Here is a 15910-nt window from a genome sequence, read left to right as displayed (position 1 = left end):
TCAATCCCCTAAGCACAATATTCATGAGCCGTTGAAATGAATGTCCACTCCCAGCGACCCCCATCGGACATCGGTTAAATTGATAATTCCCAGCATGGGTCGTAAACGTAGTGAGTTCACGACTATCTGGATGTAGGTCTAATTGGAAATATCCACTTTTTAGATCAAGCGTCGAAAAATATTTGGGTTTGGCTATTCCCAAGGAGTCAAAACAATCCACTATTAAGGGTAAGGGGTATGGTTCTAATTTTGTGATTGCATTCAACTTCCTATAGTCAACACAGAATCGATAAGCACCCCCAGGTTTCGTAACCAAGACAACCGGAAAACTCCATTCCGAAACAGAAGGTGAAATTATATCTTCAGATAACATATCATTAATTTGGTTTTCAATCTCTGATCTTTTTTGAGGAGTGACCCTGTATGGCCGACAACTAATTGGGTCGGGGTCGCCTACTAATCTTATTCTATGTTGGATTAATTTCGTGTGACCCATGTGTCCTGCAATTTCGGCAAATATATCTCTATTCATATTTAGGAATTTCCTTAACCTTTCTTTTTGTTCAGAGTTTAAATCTGCCCTCGCCATGTCAATATTGAAAGGGTTTACTGTTTCACTAGGGTGATCATCGTACTTGAACTCATTCAAACTTAAGTGCTCCCCCTCTGAGCCGACGTTAATTATGCCAGTATCCGGGGTCAAACATTGTATCATTCCAACTTTAATGCCTCGAGGAATTTGAATTTCTGTGTCTAACGGATTCATTACTCTAATTGGCACCTTATTCTTATGTATTTCAAAAATGCCTTTTGCAGTCAATAACCCGTACTTAGATAAATTATTCACGCACTTATTTTCTGCAATTACTCCGTTTGGATAATGATATCAAGTTTTACAAGTCATAATTTGCTGTGTCTTGGGAGGAATTGTAATACTATTTTGTGTCCATATTGGCGACTTCGGTCTCAAATGAAACTTTCGGGATGAGAAATCAATAACTGCTTTATGTTCCGCTAGAAAGTCTGCTCCAATTATCACATTACTTTTTGTATAGTCGACAATGTGGAAAGGAATAGTCACTTTTTGATCCGCTATTTCTGCCCTAACATAGATTCGACCTCTGAGCGGAACTATTTGACCGTTCACAGTTTCGTATGAAACTTCTTGAAATAACTGAAATCTCAGCTCCCGTGTCTACCAATGCCCATACATAATCATTATCTAATTTTACTTTAATTACATTATTTCTATAGATATCGGTTGATACTGAACACAAAAGAGGGCTGTCTACCATCCTTTTCTTATGGCTAGTCAGTCTATTCTCCGCCCTTACTAAAATAGACTTTTTGGGTTTTAATTACCCCCTTGTTTTTCGTTATCACAATTTTTAGCAATATGGCCTTTCGCCCCACAACTATAACAAATTATATCTCTCGAATTTCCTTTTTGTGTCTCTCTTCGACACTCCTTTGACCTATGACCCCTTATGCCACAATTATAACAATTTCCACTGAAATAATTTCCACGGCTGTAACAGCCGGCTGCTGAATGACCCTGCTTATTACAAATGCCACATATCGGAATTGTATTGAATTTTCTACCTTGGTAAGTTAGGTTTGAACCAACCTGACTCTCTGGTCCCTGGAACTGCTGCGGGCTGTATACGTACTGCGGTCGATGTTGTTGTAATAATTGTTCAGTTTTCTGTGCTAACCTTCCCACGCTGAATTCAATCGCTGATAGATCTGCGCCATTCTTTTTTTTTTCGCCTTCCTGCATCTGACAAGCTATCTCACTCAGTCTGGCTCTTCGTCTCGCTTCATCAATGGTTTGAGGCTGATGGACAATCACCTGACTCTTGATGTCATTCCGTAGCCCGGCGCGAAAATAACGTAATTGTTCTTCGGGTGTTTTACGAAGTCGGGCACAACGCGACTTGATATTTGCCGCGTAATCTTCTACGGATTCGTCGGCCCCTTGCTTTCGCTCAGACAGTTCTTGTTCTAGTATCCAGTCTAAATCGGCGTTTTCAAAATATGCAATAAAGGCCGCCGTTAAAGCTTCATAATCATCTCTTACTTGGGCTGGCAATTCATTTACCCACATCTCGGCTGGGCCAGTCATCAACATTCTGAATCCTGCCGCTTTTCTATCATTCGGCAGTTGGTTAAAGTCTGCGTACGCATTAAATCTCTGTAACCAGGATGTTGCGTTCTCTGATTGTTTACCTTTAAACGGAGCTGGCCCGATTCCCATGTTGACAGGCGTTGGACGATTTTGAAGATCTTCCACCACTTCCTGAATTCCTTCTACCGCTTGTTGTGTCATTCTTTGGTCTCCAGCAATGGCTTGTGTCATTTGTCCAAGATGTTCCGTTAAAACTTCACGAATTCCTTCCATCATGTATGTCTTTTGTCTTGTAATCATACAGTGTTCCCAGGATGATTTTTGTGTTGAACACAATGCCCAAGGGTTATCCACCACGTGTGATAGGTATTTTTGATAGTTAAAAACCTTTCACTTAGGTAACCGGGGTTCGGTCGTTTCCACGCTAGGCTAACAAAAGACACACACAAGCTTCGTTCATCTTCCCAAAACGATTTTCTGCCAAGTCCCTGGTTTTCACCCCTTAACCAATTACAATCAGTATAAGAGACTCCAAGGCCTTGCCTTCCAACAAACAACCAATCACATGAAAGTTTTACACATCATAATCAATTAATTACTCGTCAAGCTGTCTAGAGAAAACATTTCTATACATTGTCAACGCTAACTAATATTGATGGGGTAATAATCTCGCACTAACATTCCACAAAGATACTACCTTAGTTAAACTCGCAAACAACATTGGTTTAGAATTACAGCTACTGTCTTGCATCTTAAAAACTGCAGAGTCATAAGATGTTTTTGGTTGATTTCGACCAGCTCGCCATCTGGTCTTGTCATTAACATTTATCAGTATATGTCATGGCAACCACTGTCAAACTGACTGAAATATAAATCATGATAGTACTTTTACGATGCTCACGGCCCACGTCACGTGACGAACGCGTCATTTGGGCGATGCACGACAGTAGAATCGTTAAAATCTTACAAGAAGATTTCTGGGAGCCTATCGCCACACTCGTCATATCCAGCTGAACGAAAGAGATATTAGGAAACAATAATATTATCAGTTACTGGTTTCTTTAAATGATTTTTTAATGTTTTCTTGTTACTATTTTGGACTTTTGTTTGAAATATTATATGTATGTATCTATGTGCCGAACACGCTGAGGTGCTGACGATTCAGACCGCTTTCGGCGTCTCCAAACTAGAGATCTGCTACTGTTATCCGTAAATATACGTACATAACTAACGTGGATTTCGTGTGCACGGAAACATAATATTCAGTACTCGGTATTCTAGTACATTATCGTTTTACGAATATTCGTTTTGGAATGCATATGTCATTCTGAAAATAGTTCCGTCTTTGCAGAACTAATGACATAGACACGGGTAATGATATAGAACGATCTGTTCAACGGGCATACATTTACTTATGCATATGCAGTGAGTTTCAAACAAACAAGTTATTAATACTTTTCGTACGAACACCTACATTGGTGAAACCGGTAAAATGGAACATCGAAATAAACACCGAGGTTGTAAAATGAACTGCATCACTACTAACATGCACTGGAAGGGATAATGTTTTATCAACGACCGTAGGGTAATAATGTACAAAAAGTACGTAAGCATTGCGTTCTTTAGTATGCGCCGTGCTTTTAGTCCGAAAATAATACCCGTGTCGGTTCGCAGCTCTAGCGTAAATACGAATGTCGACCATCTTTCGTTGATGTCTAAAATAGAGAGAAAGGAGCATGTTTGTCAGTTTTGTGCCATTTTTCAACGTTTTCGATGAAAAGGAATTTTCGAGTTTTCGATGAAAAGGAATTTCTGAGAATGTCACAAGGTTGGTAATTACGCATACATATAATCATCAAAAATTGTGATACGGGCGTTTGTTGGACATCGCCAACTTCAAATGTATTGATCTATATACTATCTCAAATTTTTCCGTCGTATTGCTTCTTTAACAACATTAAGCCCAAAGTGAAAAACTGTGAATTAAGTAATACCATGGCCGGCCTTTTCCCTATTTTACAGAATATGGCACAGGAGCAAGACGAAGAGGAGCACCAGGAGAGTCTGGAGCAGGTTTACTTGGCAGCCGTTGAGAAGGGAGATATAGATGCAGTGGAGTACGCCCTCAAGCATAAGGATGAGATAAACGTGATGGCCTTCGATAACAATGGAAGAAGTGCCATGGTGATTGCCCTTCTTAATGGCCACATAGGTAAGTACGTTTAAGGCGTAGAGCATTGCAACAACTCAGAAAACTACTATTTAAATCCAAGAGAAAGCATTGCGTTACTGAGAACATTTTACGCTGATACTTGTGCACAATGTTTACGATTCCTATAAATCGCGCCCTCTGTCGACAAAGTTTATGTAAAAATGTCGTCGATAGGTGAAAGCGTTATTGTTCCAAAAGCGACAACTGTGTTTCGATTGTCTAGTCGTTCATCAATTACAGTACAGTAGATCCTGTTCCAATCGCCATATTCAAATTTATGCTCACGGCAGACGACAACCAGATCACTATGAATATTCATTACAGAGATATTGAAGTTACTCTTAAAACACAAGATTCACGTTGGTGACGCACTGCTAAGAGCTGTTGATCTGGATTTCTTTAAAGCCGTTGAAATCTTATGTGAAAATTCCCAGTTTCTTTGTGTAAGTACCACGTTCACATTCTATGACAACGGTATTTGGGTCATTTTTTTTACGCATTTTTATAAACCTGTGAGTTACCTCTCTGGAAAATTGAGGGAGATGTGGAATACAGAACAGAATATAGAACAAAAAATATTGTTGACCATTTCGTAGACCCAATGAAAACTCAATACACCCTTCCTGAAAGTCGCGCCCTCTATAGACGAATTCCCTCTGTGACGTCAAGGAACGCCCTTGACAACGTCACTGCTGTTTCTACCCATAGTCTTCCATCAATTGAAACATCTATTCTTTACTGTAACCTAGAACGTTTATACCACTAATCAAACTAGAAATGAGCCACGGAAGCGTTACGTCACAACAGGGCGCCACTCGGCGGAAATGAAACGTCACAACACGAACACGTGACATCCCACGTAAAGATTGTGTGTGTGTGTGTGTGTGTGTGTGTGTGTGTGTGGGGGGGGGGGTTATGAACTGCGTCACATGACCTACCCAGTTCTAGTCCAAACATATATAAATTCTATTATGCCAACTTTGTTTTTCGAATTCATATATGGAAACGTCGCTTGTTTGCACTAGGTAATTTTATTACACAAAAACGTCGAATGGTTCTTTTTAAAAACAGAGATTGCTAATTACAAACACACAATTTTGATAAATATCAACTTCTGAGGATTACGTCATTAAACATGTTATTTTTTTGATCAACAGAGACGTGGGATTGATATTATCAACTGTAGATCTGAAAATGAAGACTTCCACCAAGTTATTACGCCGATTGTATTAGCGGCACATCACAATAATTACGACATTATCAAGGTAACATTCACATCTGTACTCCGAGAGTGGGCATTTGTCATGGTATCTTTCAAATAGGGAACCCCCGTAAATATAAATAAGACATGTTCATCTTTACTAGCAGCAACATTGGTTTTTAATAACGTTATAATTTTACATTGTCACACGATAATGTAAACCGATATTCGTAAATTCATTTCAACAAAAAAACCTCAAATTTAACCAAATTTGTTCAAATAACAATAATGACCCCCTACAGCGCTATATTTGACTCACACACTATCTTGCCACATACCCTTCTCCTCGTCAAATATGGAGCTGTGGGGAGTCATTATTGTTTGTCGCTTGGTGGTACAGTGTTGTAACACTGTTGCATTTCACTTTCCGAACGCAAGTGTTCTCTCGCGGTCGCGGTTGTAAATGAAATTATTGCATTTAGAAAATCTCTACAAATAATAAAGAAGGCACATCCTGCTATAAAGCACGTACGTCATGTAATATTTGCACAATATTTTCCATTTTTTCATAATGTGTAATAGTTTTGTGCAAAAAGTGTCAAACGAACAAGTTTTTTTTAGATGCGGTTAAGTTCATTATTAAATGGCCATGTAGCCGCCATCCAGATTTTTGACCTCTGAGAAGTTATGAATATGAAGTCCCGCGCCCCCACATCGACATTATTAGTTGTTGATTGTTTAAACCACCAATTTATTGCAAATCATGTAGCCATTTTCAACGTGCCACTTGCAGATTCTTCTTGATCACGGAGCCAATATCAAAGACCCCGAGTCAGATGTGTGTACAGGTATTGGAGAGAAACACACTCTGCAACAGTCTCTGGGTACAGTGCTCGTCTACAGGGCACTTTCTAGTGAAGCCTTCATCACTCTGACCAGCAAAGATCCAATCGATACTGCGTTTATATTGAGCGGGAAACTGCGTAAATTGAGCCAACGGGACGAAGAATTTGGTGTTGAATACAAAGAACTGGAGGAGCAGTGCGAGACGTTCGCTGCTGACTTGCTGGCCCAGACACGGAATACTCGGGAGACTCATACGATTCTTACTTACAACCCGACAGAGTGGGCAAAATCAGAGAAGACTGATGCGAAAATACCGCATAAGGCATTCACCGCAGTTAAGTACAGACAAAAGAAGGTATGACATAAAACTTCTCTTGATTATTATAGGGATATTTGGACTAATATTTGAACTGAGTAAAGGTGCGAGTATACACTCTGAGATCATTACTATATCATTTCACCACGTATCTACAAATACACTAGTCACATACAACAGTGGAACAATAGCCGCGATTGTAGAAGAGAATGGAATGCTATCTGAAAAACAAGGGGTATGATTAATGATTATATGATTCATATGATTAATATCGTTTTGTTCATAGTTTGTTGCTCATCCACACTGTCAACAGTTTCTGATTGAACGTTGGTATCGTGGTTTGACTGACTGGAGAGAACGAAGTAGTTTCTCGAAGATTATTATTAGCAGCTTGCTTATGATATCATTCCCTATTCTGTCAATTCTGTACTTATTGTTTCCAAGGGGACAAGTGACGAAGTTGTTACAAATACCGTGAGTAGAATGACAGTCCGTTGATTCCTATGATACTATAGAGACACATTACAGTCAGTTTTCATTGGCTAGGAATGTTTGACGCTGCCAAAATACATTTTAAGACTGGTATATCCCCGAGTTGAAAATTATTTCATAAAATAATATTTCGATTTATTGTACCGATAGCTACAACTATACATCTAAACACTCAAAATATCTAACAATTCACTTACAATTCAACCTACATGTTTTTATCAAAATACACGCAATATATAAATAATTCAAAATAAAATTATGTGGTTATGTTACTCCGAAAAAATACTGATATAGTGGTTGCTCAAAACTATAGTGAGAGAGTAAACTCCACTGTCCGTAATTCTGTGATCTACCATGTAAACTGCTAAGGGATGTTTAATGATTGTTAGCTAAATTCTCAGAAGGCATTCTAAATATCTGCCATAAAGAAAATAAGCCTCCTTTTTTGATATAGGTACACTACACTACACTACACTACACTACACTACACTACACTACACTACACTACACTACACTACACTACACTACACTACACTACACTACACTACACTACACTACACTACACTACACTACACTACACTACACTACACTACACTACACTACACTACACTACACTACACTATGATTTATTTTATTTTCGCCTCACTGTTTACAGGTATGTTAAATTCCTAATGCGCACGGCATCATCGTTGGGATTTATTGCCCTAATCCTTCTTTCCCTGTTAGTAGAAGACTGGGTGGACGTAGGAGGAGAATATGGGTCAACAGATGCACTAAAGTATTCCGTGTTGCAGGACAGTATTCGTGGAAAACAACCAAGTTATATTGAGATAGTTATGTTTGCATGGGTGTTAGGTAAGTAATAACTTCTGCATAAAATCCAATAAAATATAACTGCTATTAGCAGAAAGTATAGTATCGCCCGTCATGAGTACACACATATGTATTATTTTGAGAAATTCAATTAACAGTTTGTCAAAGTTTATCAGAGTTTGTCAGTTATGAGCAAGATAAAATACTTTGCAATCAATATATGTTAGTTTTGAGCAATTGACCCCCCTAAGTTTGCAAACAATTTAGTTTAATTTTTCTCCCGATCCGATGAATATATCTCAAATCTTCCATAAATAATGGGTTGCCATGCTTTTACAATGCAACGTTGGATCTTACAATTCATCCAATGTCAATCAAACTAGCCATATACTCACATAACGGAAGTAGATCATATAATGTGATGCTGCAATTTGCATGTTTTGTGCCTATGCAATGCAAAATAAGACCACACTCTCCAGTGCACACGTTCACTAGAAAAATTATGAGATGCGTTATTTGATTGGAAATTGTTAGAAGGTAAGATTTAAAACATTGCATACCCTGAATATTTATAATTTTAACAGCCAAGGTACTCTACACATTAGACTGAATACATGGCCGTGTATGGCCACAGAATCCAAAAATCAAGATTGTATAAATGTATCATAACCGGCTTGGGATGAGTGAACCTTAGTGTCAAATGGCCACCGAGAGCTCGCTGAGATTCACAACATTAGTTTTTGACTTCAAATGGTTTTGCATTCTTTCCTGTTTTCGTGAACCCTGTACCAAATATATCATGATTACATATTCCACAGGAACAGTGGACACAAGTGAATGTAACACTGCTTGAGGGGCAAAAACAAGTCTTCAGGATTTCTCACTCTCATCGGCCATTAGCATCTAAGTTAATAAATGCATACATTAATTTATAACTTTGAAGGAGAATATTAAAGCGTCCCAGTCGTTTCGCTGTGATTGTGTCCTACATTAGTCCCATTGCATTTAAAATACATTTGTTATTTAAAATTTGCTGCGAGATGACTTTAAATTTTTTCTCTCTCAACAATGATGCATTTGAGCCTTTGAAAATATTGTTAAACCCCAAATGTTATATTTTCAGGGATGACATGGAGGGAAATAAAGGAGATATGGAAGCAAGGTGCAGCGTCCTATGCATTCGATTCATGGAACATTATGGACTTTGTCCAGCTGTCACTGTATTGGATATCATACACACTGATGATGGTATCGTGGCTGATTGTAAGTAACGTCAAGGTGGACTTTTTTAAATCCATAAAAAAGCTTGGTATATTATGAAGTGGTACGGTAAATTTCACTTTACTGTGTCTTGTTGAAAAAAAAGTTTTTACATATACTTATACTTGTGGTCTGTATTTATATAATCGTTATACTCAATGCCCGATTGAACAGAATGTCATTTTTAATTCATTTCATTTCACCTCCTTTATCGGATGAAACTCTGACAATGGTCTTGGCAATCCTATTCAGTCTGTGGCAAACGTCCAATTCCTTAATGAGCACTTGAAATACTTTCTTTTCAAACACTTGAAATATGTTTATGAAACGCACTGAGCTCCAACACATAAACAATTGTCATATTTCACCCACAGTGGAGACGGAGATATCAAGAACTTGATGCTTTAAATGAATCAGTTGGAATTAGCAGTGAATTGAAACTACGACTGAAGAGAATGTCAGTTATGGAATTGGACTCTTATATGCAGAACAAGACACTTCCGGATTTAGAAAGCTATGTTGACCAAGTGATTACTAATATCACAGGATTCGTTGCAGACTCTCATAACCAACAGTTTGCAAAACTGACACAAACACTTATACACAATTTCAGCTGTACGACGTCCAGTGAAACGGTAACAGAGGCACCAATACAGTTTCTGGAGGACTCGCGGGTCGTCTGGAGTGGCTATGACCCTGATTAAGTTGCAGAAGCATTGTTTGCCATGGCCAACATTGTTAGCGTGCTTCGTCTGATCAACATTGTTGTTATAAGCAAACAAGTTGGTCCACTTCAGATCTCTCTCTGGAAGATGTTTTATGATATAGTAAGGTTTCTGGCAATCTTTGGGTTTGTTCTATTGGCATTTGCTGTTGGTCTGACCCAGCTCTATAAATTCTATTCGTCACTAACCATACTAGAATGCCGTAATGAAGAAGCACTATCCAGTTGTTACAGTGGATTTACAAGGTGAGGCATATATGTACAGGGAGAATATTCAGTCTAATACATACACAGAATCAATCCGCCTTCCGGTTTTACCCTCAAACCTAACATGTTGTCTGACTGGTGGATCTATTACATGATCTACTTAAATAATGCCACCCATCTGCACTAAATACCCTATTATAAGTCTAATTCTTTCCACGATTTGAATATATATCATGTGAAATCCTGACCAAATTTTGCAGCGCCACGGAGGAGCTACAGAGGCTGGGTTCGAAATTGGTGCGCGCACAACTGTGATTTAAAATCAATAACATTGTTGATCACTATGCATATATTGTGTATTGGCTACGCTTGCCACAATTTCGCTATGTAGATTGCATGAGGATCATGACTACAAATTCTGACAAATTAAACGCTCACCCAAACGTGTAATACATGTTCCAGTGTATCATTGTACTACACAATGTGCGTAAGGCTACGACCCGTCATTCCTAAACATATATTTCAACCCCACTTCAATGCCAGTGTTTATTGTGGTGACTCATTTAATTGCCAATGAAGGTCATATAGGAATAGCATATCATATTCATTAATATTGAAATAACTTAATTCATATTTCACTGAATGAAATATGCGACGATTGGTCGTGAGTATACCTGTTGGGCCAGTCAACGTCATCTGGCCACTAACACATCGTCATTCTGCAAGGCGAAACTTAACCACGTACTACAATAGATACTTACTACAAATTATTCTACTTAACTCAATCAGTAAGCATTCCCACTCACATTTAGAGACATTTATGTGATTCTGTTTCAGCTTTACGAGCACGATTCGGACGTTGTTCTGGAACCTGTTCGGTGTGTCTGCTTTGGAAAAACTAGAGGTTACCGCGAATCACCCATTTACGGAAGGTGTGGGTGAGATTGCTTATGCATTGTATCATGTTGTTGGTATAATAATACTACTCAACGCCCTTATTGCTATGATGAGCAATACCTATACGAGGATTGAGGTACGATTCGTAGCCTTTCTATCAGTTTTTGTTTCATTCGATAACGAGACTATTCTAGGAGTTATTCATATCACTGAATAGTTATAGCCGTCGATCTAGAATCAATAGTTCCAACATAATTCAACACCAACATTCGAGAAACAAAATTATGATTCGAAATTATGATGAATATTTACATGTTTTAGTTTTATTTACCGTCAGGAAAACTCGGACAGAGAGTGGAAATATTCCAGAGCCCAGCTGTGGATGAGCTTTTTCGAAGGTGGTGCAACAGTCCCGCCGCCATTCAACATCATTCCAAGTGTGAAGAGTGTATACTATAGAATGAAATCACTCATATATGCTTGTTGTCCTCGCTTACAAAGGAAACGAACAAAGGTACAGTTGAATATGATCTACATGTATTTTTGTGTCATACAATATTTCCCCATATTGAACTTCACTGTTGTTCCCCTGTATTCAAAGTTCTAACATTAGGCAAACGGTGTAGAATACGCAGCCAATTCATGACAATTCTCACAAGCCTAAAAAGAAAGAAAAATGCTCTAATCACCCCTCAGCAGCATCGGAAACATTACAAAATAATCTGAAATAAAATGACGGAATTAATATTGTACAATTTCATTCAAAATCCCTTCACTTCACTGCCACAGATCGAAATGAGTAATACTTTCTGAGCAAAAATTTTGAATGCAAAGTAAAGCACTAATCGGCTTATGATAGTTGCTTGCTTCTAAACAAAGCCTAATTTGCCTGCACTGCGAGATATGCATGGGCTATGTTACCTGTGATCGGTATGTACAATGTGTTTGAGTATATCTGACGCTTACGGAATATTACTCATGAATTATTAATTTCAGAAACAATGGGATAAAATTGCCGACTTAGAACGACGTTATGAGGTATGTATCTCTGTAACTACACCGTGTTTTAAATGTCATGTTTAAGCATTATCACCAATAGGTGTGATTTGTTCGTTACTGAATGAATACGAATCGTGTAATCAATTTCAAAATCTGTATTCGTTTCTTTTAAATAGGAAGTCATCCAGCAGTTAGTCAGTAGGTACTGGGCTGAAAAACGATCTGGAGGTCATGAAAATGAAAAACACGTGTCTCAAGTGGACATCCTACGATTGAAGCAGGATATAACAGGTTTAAGGTATGGGTTAACTTCGTCAATGCTTGTTGAAATGTGTTTGTTTGGAAAAAAAGTGATTGTATATAAAAAAATTGCTAGGTTATAGAAGGAATACATTTTCAATTATTTCATATCTCTACTTCAGGTATGAGGTTCTTTCAAACTTACACAGAAGTGATAGGTCCATTCAACACATTAGGAACTCCACAGCCAGCATTATGAAGAGTTTACTTGATATCAGATCTACTACAGCCGAGTCTAATCGGGAAGATAGTTCACAGAATACCAAGTTACAAGATGAAATGACAACAAATTTTGCTACAAATGATGACTACTTGTACCTGCAAAATAGTCGCTTTGTAACGAAAATGCGCAAAAAACTCAGTCATGGTTCGACAGAGTCTCAAACGCTAGTCAAACCAACTATGGCCACAATTGCAACCCAAACAGATGTCGAAGGTGTGTTGTATGACACAGAAGAAATGTCGATGTATTTTGATGCTGAAACCGATGAAGAGACACCTGCAAATATTGACAGAGGTGAAGCTAAGGCAATGTCGCAAGAAATCGTTCCCCTGGAACCTGCGGCTTTGTTCGCAGAGATAAGCAAACCCAGAGTAGGAAATCCGTTTTGGGTGCATTGACAAGACAAGACAAGACGTATTTTCAAACACAAAAATACAATGTTTTAAAACTTGACGACGCAGCACGTAATTTTACACTGTTCCATGCTATGAGAAAATTTTAATTAGCACAAAATTTAAAACAATGTTTTGTTTATATTAAATAGTCGGTGATATAATAAACAATTATAATACAATATTTTGAAGTTATAAATGGTTCACATGTTTGTTGAAGAATGTGGCTTCTTTTTCGAGTTAGATGACCCATTGGTCTTATAAGGCTAATTTTCAACCACCGGGATTCCTCCGCAGCATCATGTGATATTATTGTTTGCGACATTTTAATTTCACAGTTGTGCGAAATTTTGCACGTGCTTTTCTGAATTCAACGAATATGTACTCTTCAAGGCACGAGGTCACGTCATATGCAAGGGCGGACTAGGGACAAAAAACGGCCCTGGACTTTCCCGCCAATACAACCGAGGACGACAATAACGCTATATTGTCTGTCATAACAGAACCTACACAAATGAACTACTAGTATTTATAATTGTTTATTCACGAACTCAAGAACATTAATGTTCAAGAACGACTAAAGCATCTCTCCAACAAAAAATATACACATAGTCTTTGTACAGCCACTTTTATGCTTGCATTTAAAAAAAGAGAAAACATCTATAACATTGTTTTTTGTAACTGACTTTACTAAATACAATTACACAGAGTAGTCATAAAACTTGATGTGGGGCCTGACAGACGTGAACCGGACGGCCGTTCTAGACTTTTCCAGAACGCACAGATTATCAGTCCGCCCGGGTCATATGCTACTACGGTGTTAAGCGTTTATAAAGGTATATAATCATCCACGAAAAGTCGCACTATTGGTTTATTTATCAGACATTCTCTACATAAACACAATTTATTCAATTAACTATAGAAAAAAATCATTATTTGCAATTAATGTGTCCCCTGATATATGTGTCTGGTACGTCATCAAAGCGTGGACACATCCGCCATATTGGTTGTTGTGCTCGTTCATATCTAGCTGCTTCCATCTTTTTATCCAGGTACACAATACTATGTTAGTAGTAAATACTTGTCTACAATAGAAATGTGCATAATTAATTAGGTCACATGGCAAATCGCTTCACAATACCGAGTTAGAACATGTGTATCTACAATATATCTCTTGGATACAAATATTGTGTCAGTATCTATGGTGTGTACTATTGTTTTTGACCTGTTCAGCAATGAATACATGTACATGTATAAGAATAGGACGTCCTGCTAGCCCGTTCGCTTCGAAAATTGGAATTGAGATTTCTCTGCAAGTTTCGTAAAATGATGGCTGAAACTTTCTAGAAATGAAATTGAACCTGAACTTCACTGATTGCGGCATATTACACAGCATAACTTGGTGATTTTGTTGAGAAAACGAGTAAAATACTTACCGTTGCTAACACTGCTTTTGGAGGCAGCCATGTTGTGTACGCCCTCAACATCAAAATATGTTCAAAGCTTGAGTTCTCGATGTCAAAACTAGCGGATTTCATTCCTGTAGCTAAGCTTTTCCTGACCAAGCTATGCTGCACGGTGTCAAAGCTGTGATTTTCATTAAAAAGCTACACTTTCATTGGTACCCCTGAATTTGAGCGTGCACCCTGTAAATTTTAGAAACTCGAGGGGGGGGGGGGGATCAAAACAGACAATTGGTTGATATTAGTTGCTGGTTTCCCTCAAATTATATAAAGATTTGGATCAACAGTTTGGTTGGCAACATAATTTTGTATCATTCTGTTGTTGAGGTTTAAAGGGCGGTGTAAATAAACAATGTATTTTCCATGCGTTGTATACGTCGCTATGTGTCTCATATCGAACATGACGCGACACGACGATCACCACCCTTCAACTGCAGTAGTGCTTGAAGCCCTAGCATTACCATCAAATTACGATCAGCGAAAAAGATCAATGGAAAATTTGAAATTGACAACCACTGTTCATTAGTTTGATTTATTACTACCCTCGAATAAAACCTGATCAGGTGTTTGAAAACTCAATACTGGTTCACGGAACATTATTCTCTGCCACCTTGGTGTTAAGTTTATTCAAGAATCGATTTATAGATCTTTACTCCAAAAACGGCATTCTGTCGGTTTTGAACTTAACATCATTCCACCCAACAATTCACAAAAAATAAATAAAAAAAGATAAGAGAGATGCTAGATGTTATTATTGTTTACTCATTTCGAGCTTTTGGCAGATTGGCACCTTTTTGGCAGTGTATACGGTGTATATACAGAATATGGCGGCTTAATTGGATCATTTTAATTGTGAGCATTTTAAGTTCTCCAGACAATGCTTTGATAATTTAGCCGTTACGTTACTGACAGTTAGACATGTGCGTAATTAATGAGGCCTTGGGACCATGAGCCTCAGTGAACAGTTCTACCTCCGACTGGCTTCCGCCTATATCTGGTATCCCGCAAGGTTCCGTTTTAGGACTTTTCTTGTCTCTACTGTATATCTAGCTGCCACTATAAGATGGGGCGTTAAGTTGGGAATGCAATTTTATGCAAAGAAATGTAAAATATTATCCATCTTTAATGAAGAAAAAAAATGTAAAATGTACAACTCAGAATTGTGATTGGCAATTCTCTATGGAGATTCGAGTATCAGAATGATAACAAATACCTATTGGAATGAGCACAATAGGAAAATTGACAAATTGAAAGCGTACTCGACGATTTGGTGTATTTCAACTTGTAACACTATACCCATGCCAACTAAAATGTTGTTACACAAGTACGATTAGCTCTTTTGGATTAAAAATAAATCTGGAATTTATACACGTCCGTTCAACGACGAGCGACTAAATAGTGTTATGACTGTGATTCGGATCACAGAAAACGTTTGCG

The 15910-nt window shown here is 38.0% G+C and overlaps 1 pseudogene; it reads left to right on the top strand.

Moving 5' to 3' along the window:
• The first annotated feature begins 4123 nt into the window (after nt 1–4123).
• LOC100371973 (short transient receptor potential channel 4-like) lies at nt 4124–13016 on the top strand (annotated as a pseudogene).
• The last annotated feature ends 2894 nt before the right edge of the window (nt 13017–15910 follow it).

The sequence above is a fragment of the Saccoglossus kowalevskii genome, chromosome 5, assembly GCF_978046115.1.
Source record: "Saccoglossus kowalevskii chromosome 5, keSacKowa6.1, whole genome shotgun sequence".
In the NCBI taxonomy this organism is placed as follows: Eukaryota; Metazoa; Hemichordata; class Enteropneusta; family Harrimaniidae; genus Saccoglossus; species Saccoglossus kowalevskii.
Note: the sequence above shows the minus strand (reverse complement) of the source record. Positions and strands in the feature narration are given on the sequence as shown.